Here is a 14,766-nt window from a genome sequence, read left to right on the forward strand (position 1 = left end):
TTACTGGCATGAATTCCCCATTAAAGCCACATGGTACCATTCATGGTTTAATAGCTGGTCTAGTTAATCATAAAAATACCAGGTTTGGGAAGGGAAGCTTAGGCCCATTGCCTCTGGCAGTGAATCTAGAAAAGAAAATAAATCTAAGACATTTCAGTACGGAAGTGTGGCAGCCCTGTGTGGGACAGCACAGTTCCTATACCAACCTCACAGACTCAAATGGCTACGAAGTCCTGGACTTAAAAAAAGGCCTTTACCAAGGCTGGGAGGGTAGTTCAAGTGGTAGAGTTCCTGTCTAGCAAGCACAAAGCCCTGAGTCCAAAAACTCTAGTACTGCCCAAAAGAAAGAGAGAAAGAAAGAAAAGCAAGGCCCTGTAGTGGTAGTGTTCAGTGTCTCAGACTAAACAATTGCCCCCAGAGGTCTGTCCAAGCTGTACTGAGAAGATATATACATATACAGTGTCAGTTGCTCAGCCAGGAGTGAATAAACTACATTCCCATCCTTCTACTGGTGACAGTCACTGTCCAGAGTGTCCACTAGTACCTGTGAAAAGGGTGGCACCCAAAACATGGTGCCTAGTGAACATTCACGCCAGCATAAAAGTAGGACTATGAAGAGCACAGTGCAAAATAACACAAAGTGATACAGGCCAGATGTGGTCAAACAGAAACGACGGTGGCTAGTATCAGATGGTGTCCCAAAATGGACAAGTCCTTCACAGCCTGTGCATTTCCTTCCTTTATTGGGTCTGGACTGTCTGAATGATTCCTCTTCATTAACAAAATGTAGCAGTCCTGCCTTGTTCAAAAACAGCTATGCAAATTGAGGAGAACACTGGAAATTCAAAGACTCCCTGCAGAAGTATCCCTGCTTTCCAGTCAAGCTTCTAGATTTTTCCATTTGCAGTCACCAAACTCCAAGCATGACCAGCAAATGAAATTCTCATTTAAGCCCAGTAAAACAACTGAATCATGGAGAAAATAAAGTTATTGTTGTCTTATGCCACTAAGGTTGGGGATGGCTCAGTATAAAGTACTAGGTTTGCAAAACAACCAATAACTCTATTAGTCCACATCAGGAAAACAAAACTATGAAAATAACAGAGCAGGAAGTGTATCACAGGAATTAGATTAGGGAAGCAAAGAATTGAAGGAAGGAGCTGAAGGAGGAGGAAAAAAAATTACCAGCAAGATTACCTGAGTTACGAACGTTAGTGTGTGATACTGGAATCTAGGCAGTCAAGGAACAGCAGTGGGACCACGAAGGCAGCTCCTGGAGAAATCTATGGGAGACCGTTGCCTCTACATAGCTACCTCCTCTACAGGTTTGTAGCCAAGTGTCTTGTACCAGGCCTTGTAGGTCAGCAAGATCAGCACTCAGGAAGAGTCAGACATGGGAGTAGAGAAGAGCAAAGATGCAGCCCATCTGCATCTGTTTCTTACTGCCTCCTGTTACACACCTTCTCACAGTTACTCCTGCTGCTTTATTTCTGTCTTCCAATTTCAAGAGAATTAATCTTTTGACCAACTCTTAACTCCAACTCATATGGTTTCTGGGAGATTTATTTCTAACTTACCTGAGTTGCCTCAGCAAAGCTTCTACAATCATGAAAGTATGTAACTGTGACTTACTGTGGCATAGCAAGGAATTTGCTTATGTGGAAGTGAGAATCACATAGGTGTCCCTAGCCATCTGGTGGGAAGCCTTGACTACAAAGCATAAAAGCACAGAGATGACCACCAGAAAGCATCACAAATATATTAATGATATAAATAAGAGAGACTTGGGTAAAGAAAAAATGGAGGTTGGGTAAATAGAGAAAATTTGTACATATAAACTGTTTCAAGGATCTTGACAGTGAAGTATGTATAGCAATTAGAAAAAAGAACTTTAATTTGTAGAACAAGGAAGTATAAAAGAAATGTTTTATTATACATATTATAGAATCAATGTTTTATACTATCTTTTTGCAAAATTTATAGTAATTAAAATGTTTTGAGTTAGACTTTGGTATACATTTGAACTATGTGCCTAGTGTGTATGAGGACCTGGGTTCACTCCCAAGCACTGCAAAAGTGAAAAAATAAAATAAAATAGAAAATATGAACTGTGGTTAGCCTTAGTTTTCTCAGCAGTAAAAATGGGGATAATACCCGTCTCCAAATGTATGGATCCCATTAGACAAGGGCAAGTGCTTGGGCCATTCCTGAATATGATCAGTGCTCAATTCATGAGACCGTTCATGTTAAGAAGCTTTGTACTCTTATCCTTGAATTAAGGATTATAAAGAGGGTCACTTGTCCATAAGTCAATTAGTTTCTTAATCTTTTCTTTATTTGTCACCAGTCTGAATAGAGGTGCTGTGGAAAGAATGGTGAATGAAAAAACCATTCTCAGTTCTCATGAAGACCACAGCCTAGCAGGAAAGATAAATAATAAACAAGTCACATAAGAAAAGTCACATGATATAAATAAATAAATAAATAAATAATTAGAACTTTTCAAAGTGGCTTGATTTTCATTCAGTTACTGCATCTCCACGAGGTTCACCATGTCCATCACAAAATCATGGCCCTATCATTCCATTCATTTTTTGATTATCCAGTTATCCACAGATTTTTCCCTCAAAGGACCCCTGGCTAGTGAAGTAGAATGTAATTTAGTAATCATTTGAATCCCATTTTGCCAAAACGAATTATGATGACCCAAATCTGAGAAAAAAAATGCCAAGAAAATTTTCAATGTCAATTCTTCCTATTAAATGTGGAACACTGGGTCAACAAAACCTTCAGCACTACTATCCACCATTCCACTACCCTAACCACCTCTCAATATAGAAGAAGACTAAGTAACAGAAAAGTCCGTGGCTAGTATGCAAAATGGTTTCCCAACATGCACAAGTCCTTCACCACCCTGTGTACTTCCTTCCCTTGTTGGGTTTGGACTGGCTGAATGATTTCTCTTAACAGAATGTAGCTGACCTGCCTTGTCAAAATCCAGCTATGCAAATGGAGGAGAACACTGGAGGTTCTAAGACTACCTGCAGAAGTAAAGAGAACTAACTATCCTTGCTTTCCAGTAAAGCCTCTAGATTTTTCCATTTGCAGTCACCAGACTCCAAGGATGACCAGGAAATGAAACTCACATTTAAGCCAGTAAACAACAGAATCATGGAGAAAATAAAGTTATTGTCTTAAGCCCCTAAATTAAGGGATGGCTCAGTACACAGTGGTAGATTTGCAAAATAAGCAATAACTTTCTTAATCCCTATCAGGAAAATGAAATTATGAATATAACAGAGCAGGAAATGTATCACAGGAATTAGATTAGGGAACTAAAGAAATGAAGAAGTGAGTTGGAGGAGAAAAAAATTACTAGCAAGATTGCCTGAGTTATGAAAGTTGGTGTTTGATACTGGAATCTAGGCAGTCAAGGAATAGCAGTGGGACATGAAGGCAGGGATGCAGAAGTCTGTGGAGACCATTGCCTCTGCATAGCTACCTCCTCTACAGGTTTGTAGCCAAGAGTCTTGTACTGGGCCTTGTAGGTCAGCAAGGTCAGCACTCAGGAAGAGTCAGACATGGGAGTAGAGATGAGCAAAAATGCAGCCCATCTGCATCAGTTACTTACTGCTTATTTTTATGCTGTTCATTAGGCACCATGTTTTGGGACCCTCCCTTTACACAAGCCTTGGTGGGCACTCTGGACAAAGCACCAGTAGAAGGATGGGACAGTAGTTCCTTCCGTCTTGGCTGAGCAACTGAGACTGTGAATGTCTCACAACTTCACAGAGTTACTACTGCTGCTTTATTTCTGATTTCTCATTTCAAGAGAATTAATCTTTTGACCAACTCTTAACCCCAACTCCTATGGTCTCTGGGCGATGTAGTTCTAAGTTACCCGAGACGTCTTAGCAAAGCCTCTACAATCACAGAAATTTGCAACTGTGACTTACTGTGGCACAGCAAGGAATCTGCTTATGTGGTGGTGAGTACCACATAAGTGCCCCTAGCCTAACGAAAAAAAAGGCAACAAGCTGGAAGCTATGAGCTCTTGTGAAATGATGGGCATCCTTGACTACAAAACATAAAAGCACAAAGATGACCACTAAAGAGCATCACAAATATATTAGTGATGTAAATAAGAGAGAAAAAACTTGGGTAAAGAAAAAATGGAGGTTGGGTAAATAGAGAAATGTGTACATATAAACTTGTTAAAGAATCTTCACAGTGAAGTATGCCTAGGAGTTAGAAGTGACGTGATTAAAAGAACTTTAATTTGTAGAACAAGGAAGTATTACAGAAATGGTATATTAAACCAATTATAGAAACAGTTAATATTTTAAATTATGTTTATGTAAAATTAGTAGAAATTAACATATTTTTGAGTCAGACTTTGGTTATACATTTGAACTGTGTGGCTGCAGGTGTAATAAAGCACTTGCCTAGCATGCATGAGGCCGTGGGTTCACTCCTAAGCACTGCAAAAGTGAAAAAATAAAATAGAATATATGAACAGAGATTAGCTTTAGTTTTCACAGCAGTAAAAACGGGAGTAATACCCCTCTCCAATGGTATGGATCCCATTAGACAATGGCAAGTGCTTGGTCCCATTGCTGAATATGATCAGTGCTCAATTCATGACATCCTTCTTATTAAGAAGTTTTGTACTTCTGTCCTTGAAATTCAAGGATCATCCAGAGGGTCATTGTCTATCAGTTATTTAATTTCTTAACTTTTCTTAATTTGTCATCACTCTGATTTAGGTGCTACGGAAAGATTGATGAATGAAAAAGACACGCACCTTGTCTCGGACCACCACATCATACAAGTTTAAAGGGTTCAGATCATAGGTGAATGGCACCTTTGGAGTTTTATAATTCACAGTCTCTGCTCCATCCTCATGTGGTGACACCCTACTCCCACCCCACCCTGGGAGAACTCACATATGTTCTCTCGCTTTAAATGATTGTAGAAATACGTAGGTGTCCTAAATACTGTACCTATAGTGGCATTTGAGTAAAAACGCCTATTCACGTAATATACATTGCAACTAAATTGTTGGAACCTTGATCCCAATGCCCTATTTTCTTCAATCATCTGTGTAATGATTAACACATTATTAGTTCCTGGTAATTTGATGCTATTAGAAATATGAGCAATGTGCTACACACTACTCACAGTAAACCAGTCTCCAGGAAATGAGGGGCTGCCTCTTATGAGAAGTGGTTTTGTTGGCCTATGGGAAAGACAGAGAAGTAGGAGTTTGGTGGCATCATTTAGTCTGTAACTTGAAATTTCTGCCTGGACTTATAACTAGCAACTACCAAAATGAGGTTTTCTCCAAAAATGTGTCCATGCACAGCATCTCATATGCAGACTCTTGATCAAACATCCTTCCCTGAAGCAACACGAGGTCCACCAGATTCCAGAGAATCTATTGTGAGGGACTAATGCTACCTACTATTTAGTAGTACTATTCAGTACTATACTAAAAGCCCAATATTTACTGTCTGTTCCAACCCAAATTCTCCCTGAATATCACACACACACACACACACACACACACACTTTTGACCAAATTTATATGTATTTGTTTAGAAAAATTGTTTAGAAGTCTTGTAAGCTTGATTTTGGTGAAAAAATGGTGTAATTCTAAAATGCTGAGTCCATTCTCTTGTTCCACACCTTTGAATTTCCATTTAGTGTAAGAAAATCATCTCACTACTCAGTCACTCAAACCAGGAACAAGGAGTCCATCCCTCGACTCCAGTTTCCTCACACTTCACATCCATTCAGTGAACAAGCCTGACTGTCGTGTCTCCATAAGTTAAGAGGATGACTTGCCCTTGCCCTTTCCATGACAAGGCCTCAGTCTGTCTCCATCATCTCCTGCTGGAAAATATGGACCATAGCTGGTCTTTCTGTCTTCAGGGTATCCATGTAAACCATGTCCCATTTTGTTTATTTTTAACTCATATATTCTTGCTATTAATCCTTTGTGTGATTAATATCTTGCAAAGATTTTTCTCCAATTTTGTGGGTCGCGTAATGATTCTGATAATAGTTTCCTTTGATTTGCAGAAGCTTAACTTCACGTAATCCCATTTGGCAATCTTACTAATATTTCCTGAGAAAGTGGAGTCCTATTCAGAAAGTAATTGTCTACACCTATATTTCAAGTGTTTTCCTGTAGTAGTTTCAAAGTTTCAGGTCTCACATTAGGATCTTGATTCACTTTGAATTGATTTTTTACATGGTGGAAGAGACAGTCTCTCATTCCTGTAGTCATGCTTTTTGAGTTCCTCAGATTTTCTTCCTCTTCACTATCATTAGTGTTTTTTACTATGAGGTTGTTGACCTTTGAAGGTATCTTGTTGCCTCATAGTGTTTTTCTCATGTTCCTTGTGTTTCTGCACTGAAATATGCATATTTGAGTCCAAATAATTGGTTGGAAGTTTTAACCACCTGTCGTCGTGCAATTGAAGTGTTCTCAGTGCTAGGCAGGACTGTGTAGTGGCAGGGTTGTGGTGTATTTTCTCACTACTGGACAGCGGGTAGCTCTGTAGTCAAACGTTTATCCTCACACTCAGGGAACAAGGCCAGAGGCCCAGCACCACTCAGAAAAAGGGAAACTTGTACATAGGTTGGTATTACCCGTGGATTGAAGGCAGGACTGATCAAGGTTAGTTCTGTGTTACTTTCACCTTAGACTCGTCCCTTCTTTGTGTACTATAAGCCGCTTCTAGCTACTTGGAGCTTTTTAAGTCTATAGGCCAGGCAGTTTCCCACTTGCTAAACAGGTCCCAGTCTGTGCCTCCAGGGGAAGCCCATGTAAAACCTAATGCACTTGACAGTAGGGAGACCAGAGATCTGCACTGGTGGTGAAAATTGGTTGCTCTGGTGCTCTGCCTGCAGATCTCAATTTTTCAGAGCCTATGCAATAGTTGTTCACTCTGCGGAAGGGTGGAGGCTGCGGGGTATCATGTGATACCTGGATCCTGTGCTCAGAGCTCTCATCCATACCTGACAGCACCCACAGCCATCAGACAGCGACTGGAAGCTAAGCAATCTGCCGGCCATGAGCTTGGTGCTGTTTCTGCAGTGATCCTTAGCCAGTGAGATTTGCTCTCACCAGGAAGGGCAGGATCAAGATCACCCTTGCTGTCTGAGCCCCTGCTGGTAAGCTTCTCAGTGGTTCCAGGTCACACCCTCTCCCTCTCCTCAACTCACTCTCACACCTCAACACTGTGGAAGGGTGTCCCAAGTCTCGATGCTGGTTGTTCACTGGTTCTCAAATCACCAGAGCAGCATAGTTTCAAACCCTGCTTGGCAGCAAAGGCCTGTGGCCAGCAGGCATCACCTGGGGCCTCTGTACTTACCTGCCATGGCCTGGGACTCTGCTTCTGCAGTAATACTCAGAAAAAGGGGCTTGCTCTAAGCAGGGAGGGCAGGGCCACTGACTGCATGACCTTCATTGCCCAAGCTCCTGGCTGCTTAGTCTTCAGCTTTCCACATCAGACCCTTTCTCTATCATGACCACCTCTTGTGTCATTTACCTTCCAGATGCTGTAGCCATTTGTTTTCCAGTCCTCAGGGTAGCACTAACTCTGGTAGCACGGGATCCACACAGCCAGCTGGTTGCTCCTAAAACCTGCACATTCTGCCCACTGCAGATTTGGAGCTCTGTTCCTGAAATGATCTTTGGGGAATGAAAGATGCTTTTGCTAGGTAGGTGGGGTCATTGACCACTGTACCTTTGCCTCCATAGCTCCGGGCTGCTTAAACTTTTCATCTTATCCTGGTCAGAACTTCCCCCTCCACAACCACCTCTTGTAGCCATCCCTTCCCAAGACACTGTGGCTGGGTGTTCCAAGACTCCCTGGGCTCTGACTGTTCCTTATTTTCAAGATTCCTGAGTACAGCTCAAGATTCCTCACTACAGCTATATAAGAAAGGGGATGGAAAAAGTTATCTTGTTCAATGGTAGGCAGTCATGACTGGGGAGTCATGTCCTACTAAATTTACCACTGGGTTAAAGGCTTGAGAGAAGTTTGTCTGACAGCTAGGCTGCCAAGGCTTCCTAGCTTACCTTGGGTAGAGGAAGACTGGAGCTGCAAGTTGTTTCCTAACTTACTCTGTCACCTTTCAGCTGTCCTGTCCCTCTTTCATGGTTCTGGGTGCTGATCCTTTCTCTCTTCCAAATACAGTCTCTCCCTCATTACACTGATGCTTCATATTCACAAAGTTGGATAGAGAAAGCTTCAACTCCTCCATCTTGCCTGCCAACCCCCCTACTCTTACAACATTTTAGCAGTGATGCTTGTTCAGTCCCCAAATCCCTGAGGGTGCTGTCCAGCTAGGATCACAGTGGAAGCTGGCACTGGTGAGGAAAGGATGTTGGGGCACTGTAGCCACAGAGCCTCACAGATGGCCAGAGTGGAGCCACTCCTCCCTGGAGCTCACTCCACTGACTGCAGAGTAGGTGAGAGAACACTGTGCCTGAAGCCGGGAGATGGGAGTGGAAAGGGAGCAATGACCTGGGTAGAAGGGATGGAAAGAGATGGGGCAAGAGGAGAGGGAGCAGGAGGGAGGAGGGCAGTTTCTTTGGAGGATGGGAAGGCCCAGCAGACTCTCACCCAAGCATCTCTGCCCCATACTGAATTAAGCATTTGAGTTTTTCTTGAACACCTCTGTATAACTACCACCGATATCAAGAAGAAAATATCAGCATCTCAAATACCTACCTCTTGTTCTCTTACAGGCATTATCTCTCCACAGGTAACCATTATTATCACTCTGACAGCATAGATTATTTTTATCTGTTTACATATTTCATATAGGTAGAATGGTATAATATGTATATACTTTTGTGACTGCTTTCTTTTGCTCAAATTCATATGTAAGGTTCATCCAAATTATTATGCGTTGCTTTATTTTGTTGGTTCCTGTTACAGTATGCTATGAGCTTTTAATGTAATATTTTATCATTAATATATTGAAATACAATTCATGACCATATATGCATGTAACAAAACTAATACTTAGAAATTGAAGCTATTCTTAACCTAAAAATGTCCAATATGATAAACATTCTTATATCCAGTTCTTAAAGGCTATAGGGGATCCAATCTTCTCCCCTCCTCTCTCTATGAACTTAAACAATATACTTAGCATCTCTGTGTATCTACTTCATGATCTGAAGAAGGTAAATTAGAATACCTAATTCAAAGGGTACTTATGAAGGTTAACAAAATGTAGCCAAGTGTGGTGGTACATTCTTGAAATCCCAGCATTCCATAGGTAGAATCCAGTCTGAATTACATAGTGAGAACTTGTCTCAAAAAAACCAAGGGCTGGGCATATAGTTCAGTGATGGAAAGTTTGCCTAGCATGTGCAAGGCTCTGGGCTCAATAATACTCATAAATAATTTACAAATTCTGGAGGGATTGAGTAGGAAGAAAACTCAAATGTTTCCATTTTATTTACAAAAATATACTTTACCAAACAACTGTGAGCTATAAAGAGCTTAAACATTTTTGTTAGTATGGGAAACAAATTTTTAATGCCCTAATTCGTCATTGATTACTTCAGTCTGATGTAGGAGACCGAAGGAATAAGTCTGCTACAGAGTCTCCTGCTCCCTCTCCTCTTGCCCATCTCTTCCCATCCCTTCTACCCAGGTCATCGCTCCTTTTCTACTCCCATCTCCTGAGATCAAATTCTCATACTGTTTGATCTCAGATAGCAGTTTCACAAGCCCATCAGTTTCTTCATTAGAGTTCTGGAAGTTCTTACTCAGCCCAATATTATGACCTTAGACTTATCAGAAACCTATATTGGTCATAGACCTTTTCAGGAATTTCCATGATGACTTTAGGATTATAGTTCCTTATGAAAATCTTTCAGAAAAGGTTACCAAAAAAAGGAGGGGGGACTATTTTGGGAGGAACTAGCAGGATGGGAGGAGGATGAAAGGAGAGAGGGAAGCGGGTTTGAATGCAATCAAAGTACTTCATATGTATGTATGAAAACAGAATAAGGAAACCATTAAAATTGTTTTAAGGGGATGAGGCAATAAGAGTAATACAGGGAATGAATTTGAACAAAGTGCAGTATATGCATGTGGGAAATATCACAAGGAAACCTTTTTGAACAATTAATATAATAAAAAAGAGAAAAAAGTAGTTTGAGGAGTTCAGATGTTCCTTGGTTCTTGGACACAATGTCTAAGATTAAGATCCTGCCCAGGTGCTGCAGAAGAAGATACACAGCAAAGAGTGATTTATTAGGAAGGCAAAAGTGCACCTCAAAGGTGAGGTAGGAAACTGAAAGAGAGTCACTGCCCAACGGGGACAGTGCACCTGAAGGGGTGAGGCAGGCAACTGGATAAGGGCCAAATGCAGGGAAGTTGTATGGGCTTGGGATTTTAATTAATAGGGTGCTTTACTGAGTGGCATGACTGACGGCCCTCCCGAAATGCTTTGGCTACTGAGCAAAGGCTGCCTATTGGCCCTTACCACTTGATCCTCTTTGCCCTTCACACTTGATCCTCTTTTTTTGCCTTTCCATTTGATTCTATCTGCCCTTTCCTGTTTAACCTTGATACAGAGAGAAGCCTCCTTAAGCTTTAAGGTTGGACCAGGAGGTGAACTGAGAATTTTAGAGCGCAGTCCTGTAGCTCAGGGCATTTGTTCCTTCCTGCTCATGACTACCTATTTGCCTGAGCTAACAAAACCATCACAATAATGCAATTAACTGGATTTAAAGGCTTAAAAATGGTCATGGCTAAAGATCTTGATACGGGATTGGATTGTTGTGTCCTGGCACAGTCAATGATTGAAAGAACCAGACAAGTAGTGAAGAGTTAAAGCAAGTTTATGCCACAGACCAGGAGTTAAGACTAAAGTTAGAATAAAGTTTATTGGAAGGATAGTAAATCACCCTGACGGGGTGGGACTTAGTGAAAGAGCTAAGCCAAAGGATGGCTGAAGTTTATGAGATTAAATATAGCTGACTTTAGGCACCCTTGTCCACTCTACTTTGAAGCTGGAGCTATCATTGGTTGTTTGATTAACTTCTTGGTGAACCCAAACATCTGACTGCCCCCCATCCTTATCAGGCTGGACATTCGAAGAGGATCTCATTAGTCCATCTTGTCCTTGAAATCTGTCATGTACATTTTATGACTACACTCATTATTCTGGTGAAACCCCATTCTTTGTTTATCTTGGGAAAGTTTGCTATGTTACTCTCCTTTTAGGGGTCTATATCTCATCCCTTTAGATGTCTGCCCTTAGGAATGTTTTATCTTGTTCTCCTTGTCTAGGGAGAGAAAATACTGTGCCTCAGCACCTGTGTGTTAAGCTGCTTTAACTATGCCTTCCTATTTCCTTTACCTAAAGCAAAGTTACTTCTGCCTTCTGTCTCTTTACATCCCCAGGGTTGCCATTTGTTCCTAGGGACATTTCTGCTATTTCATTTCCCCTCACACTTGTCCCTTACAATTTGATGAGAGTTTGTTATAACAACAATAAAGTTGATAAGAAATCTTGTAATTTCTGATGCATAAAACATTTTAACATAATCAAAATCAACACTGATAGAATCAGATTTCCAGGAATTTCATACAACTTTCAGAATACATATTGGTAAAACATATAAATATAATTCAAAGGTTAATTTTTTTTTGAGACAGGGTCTTATCCACTTGATCCTCCTCACTCACCCTCCCAAGTGCTGAGGAAACAGGCTTAAGCAACCACTGAGGTCTAAACATCATTTATTTGACAATATTTCCCACACAATTAACATATCAAATAAGTCTAATGATCTTAACATCACTGTTTTATAGATTCTGAGATGTTCTAAGCCTTTATGGAATGTTCCGAAGTTAACTCAATATCAAAAGAATTTACTGTATGATTTTGGTAAGTTTGTTGAATATATCAAAGGTTAATACACTTAATTGAAATAAGATCATGGACTGGTGGAGTGGCTCAAGTGGTAGAGCAGTCCCTGAGTTCAAACCCCAGAATAGCCAAGGGGCTGTATATATAAATGATACACAAAATAAGATCACAAACCACAGTGAAAAACTATGTAGTTAACCAGAGTGATAATTAAAATACTTCAAAGCTGAAATACAGAATGTAACATAGTTAAAATTATCTTGATACTGGACTGGATTATAGTGTCTGAGTTTGTGTCCTGCAACAGTTGATGATGGATGTACCAACCTTGGACTGTTGCCATGCTTACATAACCATTCTACTATTTTCCTAATATGTTTATTTAAATCAACTCACTTTAAAAGTGAAAAAACCAAAACAACAACAAGTTAAAAGCAGTGTGGCCCTCAGTTCAATCCCTAGGACAGGAAAGAAAGGGAAAACAGGGAAAGAAAGAAGGAAGTGAAGAAGGGAGGGAGGAAAAGGGAGGAAGAAAAAACAAACTTGATGTGATTCTAACATTTGTGAAAACTCAAGTTTTATATGTTGGATATACTTTTATTGTGCACACTCTGTTGAATAAATAAATAACAACTTATTTTTTCAAAGCTATCCGTTGACCTAGTCAAAGATAAAGAAACTCGACCTTCTAGGTGACACACATGAGTCTGTCTGCTTGTCTGAGTTAGATCTGGTGTGGACCCACTTAGCATGGTCCTTTCTCATTCATGTCAAGCCAACCTCTGCCAGGATATCTTCCTGAGATCTCAAATCTGATGGAGACAATGACTTACAGCTGGAACAACTAACCTAGCACATGTCAGAAGTAGACTAGTTACAGACGGTGATGGTTTTGAGGGCAGCAGAGCAGCTCCACTTCCATCTTTACAAAGAAAGTAAAAACTCAGCCAGAAAAATGGATGGTAAACAAGTCATCATACATATGTCCCCAATTCCAGGGTTCCTATGATTCCAGGAACAAGTGCCTGGAGAGAGCTTTACCTCACTACTTTTGTAAAGAGGAAGTCTCTCCTTCCAATATTACAACCAAGAAATTTCTGAATTTATTGAGGAAGTAATTGCATCTCCTCAAAAAACTAGATAATCCCCTCAAATGATAGAGAGGATACAAATTCTCCAGATGTCTCCAGGTTTTGAAGACATGGGAGAAGTTTCTATCTTGTTGTTTTTAGTTAAAATAATTATCATTCACTAATTTGGTCAGTCCACCTGTCAAAACCAATTTCCTGAGTACCAAGTATTTAGGATGCGAGCATGGTTGGTTTGCCTGAAGCCACAATGCTAGATTTAAGTGAGAGATTGGCAGCAGCAATAGGAAGGGAACTCAGTGAGGAAATCAGGACTGCATAGGATATATTTGTTAATACTCTTACTCTATGAACTCCAAAATATCACAGACATCCTGGGATTGTCAGTGTAACAGTTCCATCATTGTACACGGTAGTAATTCATTTAATGTACAATTAATTATCCCATGGTATTCCTGGGGAATGAAAGAAGTGTGTTGGATGGTACCTCCGAAGACAGAGTCCAGGCACACATGATGAAGCCTCTGTCTTGGAATGTGGCCAAGAATCCAGCATTGTTTCTATCCTCTTATCTGAACTCTTGAAGGCAATTTCTACTACTCTATTTTCGGTTCCTTTTGTGTCCTGTGAAGTGACCTGGCTGCTTTTACTTTAGGATAAAACATTCTTGATTTATCATCACAATTCGTAAATGACCCCTTTCTCTCCTTAAAAAGAAAATTGCATTATTATGGAGTGATTAAATCCCTGGACTCTGAAATAAGAATGCAGGTTTAGATCCTGATTCTGAAATTCATGAGCTGTGAGGTTGTGGCAAGTTTTAAATCAATTTCTTATCACATAAAATAATATACATACTTACCTTAGAGAGCAGGACTGGGGGTTAAGTAAGACTATCTGTACCCTGGTAAGCACTGAGTAAGTACTGACTATTAACATTACTCACTCTGCCTCAATAGCAACCACAAAAGTACCAGGTGTTTCTTATATGCTTACTGGCCAGAATTTCTTTTTTAGTTTACTCTAGTAATTTAACTTCACCAAATATTCTTAAATGTATCAGTCTAAAGACCTTTAAATTTGGATTCAAACTGAACTGGCCTCATTTGATAGTCTTATATTGTCTCCCATTATTTATATAATTAGTCTTTTTTTTTCCCCAGTAATGGGACTTGCACAGGACCTTCACCTGCCCTGTTTTTGTTAAGGGTTTTTCAAGACAGGGTCTCACGAAATATTTGCCTGGGCTGGCTTCAAACCGAGATCCTCCTGATCTCTGCCTCCTGACTAGGTAGGATTACAGCCACATGCCGGCCCATACAATTATTCTTTAAGGGACAAATAATCTAGTGAGTAATTATATTGCTCTGAAAATGAGGAACAACGTTAGCATTATTGGGTCTGCTCATTTATTAATTTTCACATCCCACTTTATTGAAAATATCTAAACTAGGTGAATATATTTAAGAAACTGCCCAAATATAGGAAGTATCAAAAAGTATCTTAAGAGAGGGGTAGGGACATGTCCAGGTGGTAGGGTACTTGCCTAGCAAGCACAAGGCCGCAAGTTCAAACCCCAATACCACCAGAAAAAATGTTGCATAAGAGGAAAATGTTCTGTGCATTTCATAATTCTACTGGACAATAACATACAATAAAACTATTATATAACCTGAAGTCATGTACATTCCCTACGTGTAACATTGACCTTTATACAGGCAACATCCCATAATCAGTCAACGATGACAATTTGGGGGAGTATATA

At 40.2% G+C, this 14,766-nt stretch overlaps 1 pseudogene; it reads right to left on the reverse strand.

The window, feature by feature from the left end:
- The window catches only part of LOC109674365 (calcium-activated chloride channel regulator 4-like), a 74,691-nt pseudogene that overhangs the window by 31,203 nt on the left and 28,722 nt on the right, over nucleotides 1-14,766 (reverse strand).

This window comes from Castor canadensis, chromosome 7 (assembly GCF_047511655.1).
Source record: "Castor canadensis chromosome 7, mCasCan1.hap1v2, whole genome shotgun sequence".
NCBI classification, from domain to species: domain Eukaryota; kingdom Metazoa; phylum Chordata; class Mammalia; order Rodentia; family Castoridae; genus Castor; species Castor canadensis.